This window comes from Castor canadensis, chromosome 1 (genome assembly GCF_047511655.1).
Source record: "Castor canadensis chromosome 1, mCasCan1.hap1v2, whole genome shotgun sequence".
NCBI classification, from domain to species: domain Eukaryota; kingdom Metazoa; phylum Chordata; class Mammalia; order Rodentia; family Castoridae; genus Castor; species Castor canadensis.
The window spans coordinates 193,077,245-193,092,790 of record NC_133386.1 but is presented as its reverse complement, the minus strand read 5'-3'; the positions used below and the strand labels follow the sequence as shown (position 1 = coordinate 193,092,790).

At 36.1% G+C, this 15,546-nt stretch overlaps 1 pseudogene; it reads left to right on the top strand.

Annotated features, from left to right (window-relative positions):
• The first annotated feature begins 870 nt into the window (after positions 1-870).
• Positions 871-1,783, top strand: LOC109676818 (olfactory receptor 5G3-like; annotated as a pseudogene).
• Positions 1,784-15,546: the final 13,763 nt, after the last annotated feature.

The window sequence follows — 15,546 nt, the reverse complement described above, 5'->3', positions numbered from 1 at the left end:
AAGACTACCAAATATTACACATGAAGAAGGCATAAATATTATCCTCTCAATTTTATAAAGACTCAAAATTATTTTCATTCAAATATGCATACGTGTATGAAAACGCATGCATACGTGCATAGTGATTAGGTCAAAACTGGAAGCAGTTGGTGCAATCCTTAAACAGCTATCTTGACATATTTGGGTGACCGTATATTTCTGTAGTGAATAACTGTCTTAATAAATGCCTACAATAGTCTTTGTGATTGCTGAAATATATCCAACCCACCGGCATTATGCAGAAAATCAAGATCATGATGAAATAATCTCACTCTCATTAGTTTCTACTAATCTTCAGACTGAGAAACCTCTTCGTCAAGTGTTTATATCGTCTTTTCCAAAACCCTTTATAGGAGGTTGGGAACTAGTCTGGGATACATAGACAAATTATGTTTTAATAACTTATACTATTGATAATTCATATAAGAATAAAAATTATTTTTCCTGATCTCTAATATGAGAACCCTGACATCTTATTGTTTTTTATTAGCATGTAATAGTTGGGCAGGGGGTTCCATTGTGACATTTCCACATACATATACAATGTATCCCCCCCTTTTTAGCTCATCCATTATTATTCCTCTTTCCCCTTCCCTTTCTTAAAATGACTTCAACAGGTTTCAATTCCCCATATTCATACTTATGTAGACAATATATAATTGTCAAATAAAGATATTCCTAAGTAGGTTTTATTAACTTGTCATACAGCAAAATAAAATATGGGGAGTAATTTGAATTAGAAAAATATTTGACTTAAGATATCACTTGTATAGATAATGATTGATGTTTTGTAATAAAAAATCATTATTTTTTGACAGAATGCAACTGATTATGGAAGAAAAGAATCAGACAATAGTGACTGAGTTTGTTTTCTTAGGCCTCACAGATAATCTCCACCAGAAGATTGTCCTTTTCATTATGCTTCTCTTTGTTTATCTTGTCACCCTGGGGGGTAACTTGGGGATGATCACTCTCATGTGGGCTGACCCCAGGCTCCACACTCCCATGTACTTTTTTCTTAGCCACTTGTCCTTTGTAGATATTTGTTCCTCTTCCTCCATTGCTCCTAAGATGCTGTGTGATATTTTTGCAGAGGAAAAAGGCATCTCCTTTATAGGCTGTGCTGCACAGATGTGGTTTGTTGGTCTCTTTGTGGCAACTGAGTGTTTCCTTCTGGCTGCCATGACATATGACCGGTTCACAGCTATCTGTAAGCCCTTGCTGTATACACTCATAATGTCCCCAACTGTCTGTGTGCTGCTGGTTATAGGACCTTATTCCATAGCTCTTATAAGCACCATGACCCATACAACCTTCACTTTTTGCTTGCCCTTTTGTAGTCCAAATATTGCTCTTCCTAGCATGTGCTGACACCTGGATCAATAAGTTGGTTCTTTTTGTCTTGGCTGGAGCTACAGGAGTGGTCAGTGGTCTGATCATCATGGTCTCCTATGTGTGCGTCCTGGTGACTATCTTGAAGATCCAGACAGTTGATGGTAGGAAAAAAGCCTTCTCTACTTGTTCTTCTCACCTGGCAGTTGTCTCCATCCTGTATGGGACACTTTTCTTTATCTATGTTTGGCCCAGCTCAAGTTCCTCCCTGGATATCAATAAAGTGATTTCTGTGTTTTATACTGTGGTGATCCCCATGTTGAATCCCCTCATCTACAGCTTGAGGAACAAGGAGGTGAAAGACGTATTCAGGAGAAGGTTGGATAGGAAACACTTTCAAATAGGTGGGTGAAGTAAAATTCTATTTGTGTGATACCATAGATAATAGGAAAAATATATAGTTAAAATATTGTACTGTGAATCAAATTATATTTCTGAATCCAGGTTCTTCCTGTTCACAGATTACTTGAAAAATGGAAATGTTCTTAAATATTTTTATGCCTTTGTCTAATTCTCTGGAGAAGATGAGTGTTTCAGAATGATATAGAGATGGATTGAGAATATAAATAGAAAACATACTAGAAGAAACCTAGGTGAATAATTTGTAAACTCTTAAGTGTGTATTTTTTAATCCAGTCATAAACAATGGAAGTTTTAAAGGAAAGATCAAAGTACTACAAGCAATACTGAAGGAACGAATACAAGAACAGGAAATATTTAGGGCATGTGCCTATAATAAATCATATTCCAAATATGCAAAAAACATCTCAAATTCATTATCAGAAAGTAAAAACAGCTAAATGAGCTAATGAGTGAAAAGATAATTATCAGAAGTGAGAATGCAAATTATAAAAAACATATGGAAAAATTTCAACATTATTGCTGGTTAAGTAAATGTAAAATTAAAATGCCAGGTAGTACCTTTGATTGAAAATGAAACATTAATAGTTTCTAGTAATGAAGCTGTTCTTATTTGACTTTGTACACTGATTATTTCCTGACGATAATATGAATAATTTTATTTCTATGCAGAATTTTGATAGTTTCCATTTATTGTGATAAATTTACATGGCTTTTTATTAGCTTTATTTTTGTATGATTAATATGTATCCATTGTACATGTTATGAGGTTCAGTGTTATATGTCAACATATGCTTAACAATATGTTTTGATCAAATTGGGGTAATTAACATTTTCATTTTGTTATTATTTCTTTTGGGGTAATTAACATTTTCATTTTGTTATTATTTCTTTATATTTGGACCTTTAAGCTCCTCTCTTACAGATCTTCATAAAACATGGGTGTAGTAAACTATAGGCACCCCACTGTGATGCAGAATACCAAAAATTATTCCGTCTATCTAAGTGTGTTTAGTGCTGTTGTCTAACCCCTTAATTTTTGCTCATCCCTAACTCTTTGATGGAAATCCCTTCTTGGAATATCTGACCAAAGAATTATATATGCCAATGCAAAAAGATTGCATATATTGTAACATTGTATGTAGTGGCAAAGGTAATTAAAGGAAATGACATGAGTAGTCATCATTAGAAGCAAAGGGTATTACTGTGAGATGGTTTGGAGCAAATAAATAGATTAAAAAAGACATTTATGGACTAATCTGGAGACTATTATTTGATGCCAGTATGGTTAGGTGAAAAAAATTAATTTTAGTTTGATATGCAACACTGATCACATATTTAAAAATTATATGATGAATAAAATTTGCATAAATATGCATGTACATATGAAGATGGAGAAAGGATGAAGGGTATACATTCACTTGTGGCCATTGATTACTTCAATGGGAATGGCACTACAATGCAGTTTTTAAAATTTATTTGTATAAATTTGAATTATTAATGCTATCTGGTTCTACTTTGGTTCAATTCAGATATTTTTTTTCACCTTATGTAAAATTGATACTCTGCGTAACTTTATTAGAGGATAAACCCTACCTTAAAGGAACAGGCCTAAAAACAGAGTCACACAATATCCTTTGGCCAGCAAGCATTCTTTCTTCATCAAGGTACTAAACAGACCAGGAGCTGCTTCTCAAAAACCATAAAATTCTTTGCTAAAAATGGCATGGACTTGCTCTTGAATCCCAGGACCTCAGTTAATCATCAACTGTGGCTTCAATAAACCCAGTCAGCTTCTTTCTCCATTAGTAGATCTGTCAGTGTCATGAAGTATGGTGTATCTCGCGACCCAGATGGCTATGCTGTTTGTCTTGAAACTGCCTTTCCTGCTCTGTAGCCCATTTCACACAGGCAGCCTTCCATGTCATTGGATCCATGGGCTGGAAAAGTATTCTTTGTTGTGCAACACGTTGCCTCAAAATCCTAACATTGGATTCAGTGCTGTGATACGGTTCTTAGTACTGATCCTGTAAAAGCTCTCTCAGTGTATCAAATTCCTGATTTTGTTTTTACAAAGGCCTTCATTATTCTAGCAACTGCTCATGCAATCTTCTCTACCAGTACAATGTTGTCAATGTGGTGACCAGGATGGTGTTTTGAGGGATGCTTAACTGGCTAGATCTCTCCAGATAATATGATGAGGGAAGGTAGAACAACTAACATTGCCTGGAGACAAAATCATAAGCGAGTATTTTTGCTCATCGTTGATGAATGTAAATCCAATCCTTTTTAGTAATCATAATTTACGTGAATAAATTCCCTAAATCACTGAGCATGTATCACGTACCAGAGGCCTTACAAATGATTTCATGCACACGATAGCACTGGGGCTACTACTTAGTTGAAGTTGAAGAGGTTGACAGTCATTCTGTAGCTGCTAAATCATTTCTGCAGGGGAATGATTACTGAATTAAATAGAGAAGATTGTTGAGCTCCGTTTATGGTATGACTTTATGGAGTCATGTGTCCTGAATTCCTCCATTCTCATTGGCTGTAGGAAGTCTAGATTCACAGCAGCATCTCACACCACTGAGCTTCTCTCCATGCTGGAGTCACTCTCACAAGTGATTTTTCTGAATTGCTGTAGTGGAAAGAATGTCCTTTGGGTCTTCTCAAGAAAACAGTCATCAGATGATACATTCATTGATTTTACATAATAAAAATCTTCAAGCATCCTGAACTCTGAGCCTCTTGTCCCATTCCTCATCATTCAGTCACGGCAATGAAGTCAGCTGTACCTCACTTACTGCACATTGTCATTTCCCCTCCAAGATCCAAGGAGCCATCCTACTTACTGCATTAGGATGAGTTCCTGGCATCTTGCCTATAAACTAATTTCTGAGTCATCAAGTTTCTTCAATTTTTATTAATTTCTTCTTACTCAGCATTTCATTTCTTACTCTTAAGTATATTAGCCTCTAGATATAAACTTGAATGTGTTATCCCGGTGCATATATTTGCCAGTCATCTGAGCTAAATTCTGTAACTCTTTTGGAGAATAATCTTTTCTTCCCAAGCAGGGCCAATTCTCTCTTGTTCTTAAATCACAACATTCTGAGTCTTGGCCCTGTTAATAAGTCTAAATGTGATGGTTGTATATGAAATTGTATGTTGAGGAACATATTATTATCTTGTGAAGTCTCTTTATGTTGTAATAACCTTGAGAGTTTTTCTCTTTAATATAAGCAGCTGGGCAAGTATGCCTACCATCACCACTTCCATTCTCAAAGTACTGGAAGTCCTGGCCTGAGTAATTGGAAAAGACAAAGTTTTAAAATAAGGAGGAATTTAAATAGCCTCTGTTTGCTTATGATATGTCAGAGAAAAAAACACTATAATATAAAAAATCCTTAAGATTCCACAAAAAACTTGTGGAAACCTATAAAGAAATACAGAAAAAGTTACGGAACACAAAATTAACATGCACAAAAGAGAATTTCTATACTGTAAAAATGAATCATCTTTTAGAAAGAACTCTTCAGTTTAGATTCTCATCTCAAAAAAGTAAAATAAATATTTAGGAAGAATTTAACCAAGAAGGTGCAAAATCTGTATAAGGAAAACTATAAAATATAAGGGGTACATGTTGGAATTCTTCAAATGATCTTTGTTGCATCTGTTGAAACGATCATGTTTTCTTTTTAATACTCTGACAATACAGTGAATAGCACTTTAAAAATTCAAATGTTACAGCATACTAGCTTTCCTAAAATGCACACCAGTTGGTTAAATTATTGGGCCCAATTTTCTGAAATTTTATTAAGAATTTTTTATATTTACTGTTCTAAAGGACACAGGCTTGAAGTTTTCTTTTCCTGTGATGTGCTTGTATGGTTTTAGTGTCACAGTAACTGGCCACAGGTGACTTGGGAAGTATTTTATCCTTACTAATATTCAAAAAGTATGTGTGAAACTGTTTTATTTCTTTTTATAACATTCAGACTGAGTGTGGAATAATTTTTATAGGAAGATTTTTTTCATATATAAATCAATTTTGTTAACAGATACAAGGCTATTCAAATTGTGTATTTCTCCATGAGTGCATTTTGCTAATGTTTGGAGAAATTTATATATTTGAACTAGATTGTTGGATTATTAACATAACATTGTTCAATTCATTTATCTTTTTACCATCCTCAGAACTTTATAATAGTAGTGTTTGTCTTCTCTCTTTCCATGTCTTAACTGCTGTGAAAGTTACTGATTTTTATTGAAGTCCTCAAAGAACCAATTTCTGATTTTATTCTTTTTTTTCCTGTTTTCCATTTCATGGATTTCCATATAATTTTTACCATTTCGTTTATTCTTTTCTTTTTTATTTTCTCATGGCAGCTGTAACCAACATTCACAAACTGAGCCCAAATAAAGATGGCAGCAAGGTCATTCTGCCTCTGGAAGCTCAATCTATTCCTTTCCTTTGGTTGTGGATATATTACTTCAATCTCTGTCTTTTCTTATGGACATTTCCTTTATCTTTCTTTCTAAGAATATTTGACTTTGTATTTATGGCTCACCCAGATGACCCAAGAGAACTTTTTCATGTCCAATTATTAACCTACTCTCATCTGGAAAAATGTTTTAACCAAGTTGGGTACATTTACAGGTTTCAGGGATGCTGAAGTCATTGATTTCAGACTTTTCAATCTTCCCTAATATTGGTGCTTAGTGTTAGAAATTTCCAAGTGCTGCTTTACCTGTTGTGTATACAATTTCATTCTGTAAAAATATTTTCTGTGTTTCTAATTTTTTTCTTTTACTTATAGATTACCATTTAAAACTGAAAAATGTCAAATATTTAGTATTTTCAAAGTTGTTTCTGTTCTGATATTGATTTCTATTTTAATTTGATTGAATCAGACAAAATACTTTCAATGAGGTAAATTTTTTCAAATTTATTGAGACTTTTAATGGGCCCCAAATGTCTGTCTTGATAACTATTCTAAGAATATTTAAAAGCAATGTGTATTCTGCTGTTGGTTTGTGTGTTCTGTGAATGCTGTTTTTTTCATAGCATTACCTAGGTCTTCTATATGTTTACTGACATTTGTCTTCTTGTTTTATGAATATGAAGAGTGTTGAAATCAACTCCAGTTGTGAATTTCTTTTACAGTCCCCTCAGTCCTTGTTTCAGATATTTTGAAGGTCTGTTTTCATGGCCATAAATTTTGGGATTATTGGATCTTTACAAATTGGTCCTTTTGACACCATAGAATACCTTCTTTATCCTAATGATTTTCTTTATTCTAACATATATGTAGTTGGATGCAAATATAGCTGCATCAAGGCAGCTATATTTTCTTTTTCAGGTTGATTCTTTTTTTTTTCTTATGATGGCACTAGGGTTTAAATTTAGGGCTTTGTGCTTGTTAGTCAAGCACTCTGTCACTTGAGCCATGTCTCCTGCTCTTTATTTTATTTTATTATTTTTGCTTTAGGTTATGTTTCAGACAGTGTCTTGAATTTTTGCCTGGAGTCATCCTGATTCACAGTCTTCCTACCTATACCTTCCTGCAAAGCTGGGACCATGGGCATGCCACCACTCCAGGTTTATTTGCTGAGAGGGGTTCTTACTATGTTTTGTCTTGGCTGGACTTGAATAGTAATCCTTCCTGATTTTTGCCTTCTGTGTAACTGGGATTACAGGTGAGTTACCATGCCTAGCCTGAGTGATTATTCTTTTGGTAGTACTGGATTTGAACTCAGGGCTCCATGCTTGCTAAGCAGGCTGTCTATCACTTGAGCCACTCTGCCAATTCTTTTTTGTGTTGCTGTATTTTTAAGATAGGGTCTCTCTCTCTCTCTCTCTCTCTCTCTTCCCTCTCTTTAGCACATGCTGCTCTTAAGCCTCTATTCTCCTGTTCTCAGCCTCCTGAGTAACTAGGATTGCAGAAGTGAGCCACTGGTGCCTGAGTGACTCTTAATAGAAGTTGAAAATGAGCACCTTCTTCCAGCATTACTCTTTTTTCCTCTTTCTTCTTTCACTATACAGGTTTTATTGTACACATGCTTATATTTATTGAGGTACAATTTGCAATTGTTTTATCACAAAACCAACCTAGATAGTGAACTGACAAAGAAAATGGGAAATATATTCACAGAGGAGTATTATTCAGCCGTAAAGAAGAAAGAAATGATGTTGTTTGCAAGAAAATGGATAGAACTGTTTAAAGTGGAATAAGCCAGAATCAGAAACAAAAATATCATTTATTTTCTCTCATAGGTCACATCTAGATTTTTAAAAAAGACATGTAGCCTGGGCACAGTGGTGCCACCCTGTAATCCTCAATACTAGGGAGGCAGAGATTGAGAGGATTGTGGTTTGAGGCCAGCCCAGGCAAAAAATTCACAAGAACCCCATTTCAACCAATGACTGGGCTCAATGGCATGTGCTTGTCATCCCAGATACATGGGGAAGCACAAACTGGAAGATCATGGTTCCAGCTGACTTGGGCATAAAGTGAGACCCTGTCTCAAAAATAACAAAAGGGCTGGTGGAGTGGTTCAAGTGGTAGTGAGCCTGCCTAGCAAGTGCAAGGCCCTGACTTTAACCCCCTAGTGGGCAAAAAACAAGCCAACAAACAAAAGCAACAAGAAAGACATGAAAGCAGAAGGGGGTCTATTTAAGGAAAGATGAGGACCAGTGGGAGGATGGAGGGAAGAAGAGGATGATGAGTTATGAATATGATCAAAATACATAATGTGCAATTAAGAAAATGTCGTAATGAAATCCACCATTCTGTAATAATAGAAACAGAGCTACCAATGAAATATTATGGGAGTTTGTACAATGATATGTCACCTCTTCCTGATGGGATAGGTGGTAAGATGCTCAGAGAGGATGGAAATTGAGCTACTTCAACCTATCATTCAACCCTACACCTTCTTTTCTCTTAAGGGACCCTTCCATCCCAGTCAATGCCCTTTCTTCTGTTCCTGCCGCCCTGCTTCAGCTCCTAATTAGTACTTCTTGGAATGGCTTCCCTGTTGACTTTAGGTTATATACATTTTAGACAAATTTTATCTTTTGGATAGTGCCTTCCTTAAAAATATTTTCATGTGTTACAGTTTAGTTGATTATTCCTTTGGTATTCTGTAATTATTTTTTTAAAATGTATAGTGCAAGGTAAGAAATGTTAATTTGAACTTCTCTTTTATTTTTAATACTTTTTTATGATTGTATGTTAGTTGTGCAAAAGGGTTTCATGGTGGTATTTCCATACATGCATGGATTGCATTTGGATTATATTCACCCCCGCTATTACTCTTTCATATCCCCATTCCCACCTGGTCTCCCTTTTTAGTATTTAGTGAGTTTCATCATGTTGTTTTCATACATAGATACAATGTACTGTACTTTGATATTATTTTTCCCCAACTTCCTCTCTTCCTCTCTCCCCTACTACTGCTGGTTTCTCTCCAAGCAGACCCACATTTATATGTGCTATTTGTTATCTATCATCTATCTATCTATCTATCTATCTATCTATCATCTATCTATCTATCATTTATCTAACACACTTTTTAATCCATTCATCTGCTGATGGGTGCCTAGGTTGATTACATTACTTGGGTATTATAAAAAGTGTTGCAGTAAACATCTGTGTGCAGGTATTGCTATTTTATTCTGACTTGCAATCCTTTGAATATATGCCCAGGAATGATATAGCATATGGGAATTTTAATTCTAAAGGTTTCTTTTTTGTAGTATTCGGGTTTGAACTTAGGACTTCACCCTGGCTAAGCAGATACTCTATCATTTGAGTCATGTCATAAGCCTTTTCTGCTCTGGCTATTTTTGAGACAGGGTCTCACTTTTTTGATTGGTTTGGCCTGGACTGCTGTCATTCTGCTTATGCTTCCTGAAAGAGCTGGGCTGACAGGCACCTGCCACCATACCCAGCTCTTTTCACTTGAAATGGGGTCTTGCAAACTTTTTAGTCAGGATGCTCTAGAACCATGATCTTCCTGATCTCAGGCTCCCAAGCAGCTAGGACTACAACCTGTGAGCTACTGGCACTTGACTGGCTCTACCTTTAGTATTTTGAGGAAACTTCACACTGATTTCCCTAGTGGTTGTTCTAGTTTACATTCCCATCAACAGTGTATGAGGGTTCCTTTTCCCACACCCTTCCCAGGATGTGTTGTTTTTTGATGATTGCTAATCTAAACAAGTGACATGGAATCTCAATGTTGTTTTAGGGTATTGAACATTTCTTCATGTATTTTTTTGGCTATATATGCTTCTTTTAAAAATTGCCTACACAGGTGTCCATTTATTCATTGGATTATTAATTCTTTTTCTGCTTAAGTTTTTGAGTTCTATATAAAGAACTCAAATAACTCTGGTTATTAATCGCTTGTCTGATGGATAGCTGGTAAATATTTTCTCCCAACCTAAAGACTGTATCTTTATTCTAGTAATTGTTTGCTTTGATGTGCAAAAGCTTCTTAATTTGGTGCAGTCGTGTTCTGAAAGTTGTTGCCAATACCTATGCCATAAAATGTTTCCCTATGCTTTTCTGTAGAACTTTCAAAGTTCCAGGTCTTCCATTAAAGTCTTTGACTCATTTTGAGTTTATTTTTTTAACAGAGTGAAGAAATATGGATCTAAATTTCTAAATTCCAATTACTAAGTAGAAATCCTGTTTTACAAGCACCATTGTTGAAAAGGCTATCTTTTCTCCAATGGATATTTTGCCATCTTTTTAAAAAAAAAATCAGATTGCTATAGCTTTCTGGACTGATTTCCTGATCACTTCTTCTATTCCATTGGTCTATGTATATGCTTTTGTGCCAGTGTCATGTAGTTTTAGTTACTATGACTCTGCAGTGTAGTTTTAAGTCAGATTTTGTATACTTCCACCATTGCTCTTTTTGTTCAGAATTATTGTGATTATGTGGGGGCTTTTGTGCAAATTTTAGGTTGATTTTCTATTTTTGTTAAGAATGTCATTGGGATTTTGATGAGGATTTCATTGAATCTGAAGATCAATTTTAGTAGTGTAGCCATGTTCACAATATTGCTTCTGCTGATCCATGAATGTGGAAAGTCTTACCACCATTCAATGACTTCTTTAATTTGTTTCTTCAGTGTTTTATAGTTTTAATTGCAGAGGTCTTTCACATTCTTAGTTAAGATTTTTCCTACATATTTTTGGGGACTATTGTGAATGGGATTATTTTCCTGATTTCTCTATCAGCACATTCATTATGGAAAAACTACTTATTTTTGTATATTGATTTTATATTCTGCTAGTTTGTTGAAATCAGATCTAAGAGTTTTTTGGTGGCATCTTCAGGATCTTTTAAGTATAGGATCATATCATCTGAAAATAGAACTAATTTGATTTGTTCTCTTTCTATTTGTGTCCCTCTTATTTATATTCCTTAATTTATTGTTCTGGCTAAGAATTCAAGCACCATGTTGAATAAGAGTGGACACCGTTGTCTCTCATTCAGGACTTCAGAGAGAATGCTTCCAGTTTTTGCCAGTTTAGTACAATGTTGGATATGTGTTTATTGAGAATTTGTGCACATAAGCTCATTAAGAAAATTGTTCTAAATTGGCTAGCATATGTTGCCCTTAACACAGAGAAACTAAAGCGGATACCTTAAGGGCAACTGAGGCCGATGGGAAGGGGGGACCAGGAACTAGAGAAAGGGTTAGATCGGGGAGAGTTGACCTAGAAGGTAACACGCATGCACGGGAGGTTAATGTGAGTCTACTCCCTGTATAGCTATCCTTATCTCAATCGGCAGGAGCCCTTGTTCCTTCCTATTGTTGCTTGTACTCTCTCTGCATCAGGATTGGAAATAGGGGCAAAATAGTTTCTGCTGGGTATTGGGGTGTTGGGGGGGAGAGGAAGGGGCGGAGTGGGTGGTAAGGAGGGGGTGCGGGCAGGGGGAGAGATGACCCAAGCCTTGTATGCACATATGAATAATAATAATAAAAAAGAAAATTGTTCTATAACTTTCATTTTTTGTGTCTTTAATCATTTAAAATTTAGTAGCATAAATTAATTATACAAAGGAATTTCATTGTGATATTTACATATTTGTATATAATGTACAAAAAGAAGGAAAAAACCCCATTCTGGCTAAGGAGAATAATAGATATAGTTTGTACCCACCACAGGGGTGGGGGGAGGTGAGAATTTTCCTCTACTTTCTGACCCTCAGAATTCCATCTGTGTTTTCCTTGATGGGTTTGGTACTAGCTTGCCTCTGGACACAGTACTTCTTGCAAACACCCTCAAAGTGCAGCTTGGACACAGTGATTGGCCAAGACTGTTGGTGCCAAGCAACAGCTCTGGGGCACTGGTTTGCTTTGTCACCTGAGAAGCTGCTGGGGGAGTGGGGAGGTGGAGGTCCTAGGTGAGCAGGATCCCAGCTCTGGAACCCACAGGACTACTTTGGGAATGTGGAGGCAGCAAATCTGGCTGGACAGAGCTCTTTTGGGAATGAGGCTACAGCTGGGAGAGGAGTATCTTGGAATCAGGGTTGTTCCTTCTGCCCAAGTACAGAGGTGTGTCAGAGCCTGCTCAGGGAAGCCTTCTTTCTTTAGCCAAGTGCAAGAAGCTCCAGTCATGGAACCACACACAGCTTACATTCTCCATTCAAGCAGCTTCATGTCTGTGGATCTCAGTTTAAGTCCCCAATTTTCTGGGTCCACAATGAATCTTAGTTGGTGTTTTGTTTAGTTATTGAAGTAGGGGAGAATGTTGAGGGTTGGAGTTAAAAGGAAAAGCAACAAGAATAGCATCAACCACAAATCATTCAGGGACTTCTGCTATTCCCATCTGTGAGACTTGTTTTCAAGACCCCTCCTCAGTAGACTCCCCTCCATAGTACTTGTGAGTGAGTGAAGATGCATGGGGATCCCCTCCTCTGGTGTCTGCTTGCTGGATAAGCTGCAGAGCTCCTGTCTTAAACTTTTTTTCTGTAGAGTGCCTGTGTGGTCTCCTAAGATTGGGGACTTTCCTTTCTCTTTCACTTGCAGCCCCACTGAGGATATTCCCCCTCATCATTTTACTTAGGATTCTAAGTTACTTAGGATTCTTTTGTAGATTTAAGCTTAGGTATTACTGACTTTCCCCTATTCTGTAACTAATTACTCTTTACTGGTGCCCTCCCTTTCTGTTCTAAGACATCTTACTCTCCTTGCAGTCATGTAATTGATATTCTATTTTGGGTCTGTAGAGACACAAGAATGTAGCGAATGTCTCTAGTCTACCATCCTGTCTTGCTTGAACTGCTATTTTACTTTTATGTCCATGTATCAGCTCTTCAAATATGCTTTAGATTCCTTAAAATAGTAAAGGCATTACTGTATATGATGTCACTCTTCACTAGACACTCTTTGATGTACTTTGAATGTATTAACCTCAATAAAACCTTCCAAAATCTATGTGAGCTAGAAATTACAGTAAGCCTGCCTTATTCCTGGGTTTCTTGCATGCGATTTTGAATAAATGCAGCTAAAAATAACTTAATCGAAAGAAATTTCAAAAACAAAATGGTCAAATTTGTGCACAATCATTACACAGCTGGGTTGATATGGATTAAGCTTTCAGTTAGTCCTGCATCATCATCACTTGTGTTCAAATTGTTGTGTGCTTTGCTGTTTCCCTACCCTTAATTTTGTGATAACATGCTTCCACAAAGGCAGATGGTTCCCTCAAAGCAAAGTAAAAACTATGGAAATTATACCAAGCTCCAGAGGGTACTTAACTTCCTAATTTAAATAATGAAATAAAGGTTTTAATTTTGTTGGCAAGTGGCTTGCCACTTTAGTGGAAGTTGGGTGGCATTATGCGAAAACAGAATCAAGCATTCACAGTATTTGAGATAAAGAGCATGTGATAAAATCTATTTTTTGTGGGCAGTATTAATGTGTTCAGTACTCTAGCCTACTACATGTGGTCTCAAGTTATGGATGCTCAAATCTATTGTACATATGGTACAGGTAAATTTGACAATTTTAGAGTACCGAAATCTATGCATCCTGAGCGCTCATAGCGGTGCCTTTGGAATCATATGTTCATGGTACAAAGTGTTTACTATATCATTTTTCTCATTTTAGAGATTAAGGAAAAAAGGCACAAACAGGCTTAAAAACTTGCTGCCAGTGACAAAGTCAGTAAACTACGGCATTGGGAATTTTTCCTAAATGGTGTAGTTCCACAACACATGAAGCAAACTCCTTCATCCCAAGGATGCTGGCTGTCATTGCATTACCCTGCACTGATAGAAATGAAGACTAACTTATATTTTAATTGAATGTAGGGGAAAGAAAGTACCTGAATGTAAAAGGGAGAACACTTGCCTAGCAAATGTTGAGGGCCTGAGTTCAAATCTCCAAAACAAAAAATTCTTGCATATTGGTTTGTGGGGTGTGGCTCAAGTGGTACAGTGAACAAGTGGGATGCCCTAAGTTCAAACCTCAGTACCACCAAAAAATTTTTAAATGAATAAACAAGAAATAATGCAAAGGGAACTTTTGGGACTTATAAGGGGAAAAAGGAGAGGGAGAACAAGAAAAAGTAGTAGAGGGGTGAATGTAATCAAAGTACATTATATGCATGAATGGAAATGTCATCATAAAATCCCTTATTTGTGTGCAATTAATATACACTAATTAAAAAGGAATTACAAGTTAAAAAAGAGGACTTTCTTTGCAAGGAGTGTCCCATAGAGGAAACTTACACATACACACACAGACACACTTGCACACAGTGACTTCTTAGGAATCTTCTCTGAAATAGTAGTGTCAGAAAAGAATACTTGGCCCAAATGCTGGTGGGATCATTTTAATTTTGTCCCATCAGGTGTAAGCCCTTGAGGTTTAAGTTCTTTGGGGACCTATGTCTGAATTAGTGTAAACTTCCAAGAATAGGTCCCATCTTCTGTGCAGTATGTAGATCAATGTCAGGCCAAGGATTAGCTCTTTATGCTGATCCCTCATCAAGATGGGGGGTTTGTTTTTATCACTGACTGTTTAGAAAGACACACATCTTGGAAAGGTTACCACCAAGAAGAAAGGTCAAGTTTCCATTCTGACTTCTGGAAAATGATCATTGCCTTTGAAGTAGGTAAAGGAGGTATCCTTAAAGAAGTAAATGCGCATTTTGGACAATATAAGTTTTTGAAGTAGGGTAGATGGACATAACATTAGTTTAGACTTTGGGATATAGCCTCCACTGCAGGTTCTCTAAAGGGAGCAACTTCTGTATTTTGCTCTCATCCCTGTGACACTGAACTACTGGTTTGTGTGAATATTCTGAAACATATTGTTTGTTTTTTCATAATATAGACATACTTTTAGTAAGAATACATTGTAGTCTTGAAAATTGCTAAGAGATTTAAAGTGTTCTTACACTTTTCCAAATCCCTAAGGAAAATGGTGAAGGGGTAAATTCAAGTATGATATATTTGATATATTGTAAGAACCTTTGTAAATGCCACAATGTACCCCCACCCAGCACAATAATAAAAAATAAGAGGGAACAAAATAGGGTGTGTGAAGTAATAAATAAGTTTATCAGCTTGAGTTAGCTATTCTACAATATATATTCCAAAATATTACATGTACAGCAAAATATATACAATTATTTTTCTATCAATTGAAAACAAGTGTTCTACATTTAAAAGAGAGGTAAAGTCTGTGAAGAATTATAAACCCACAAACTATTAGAA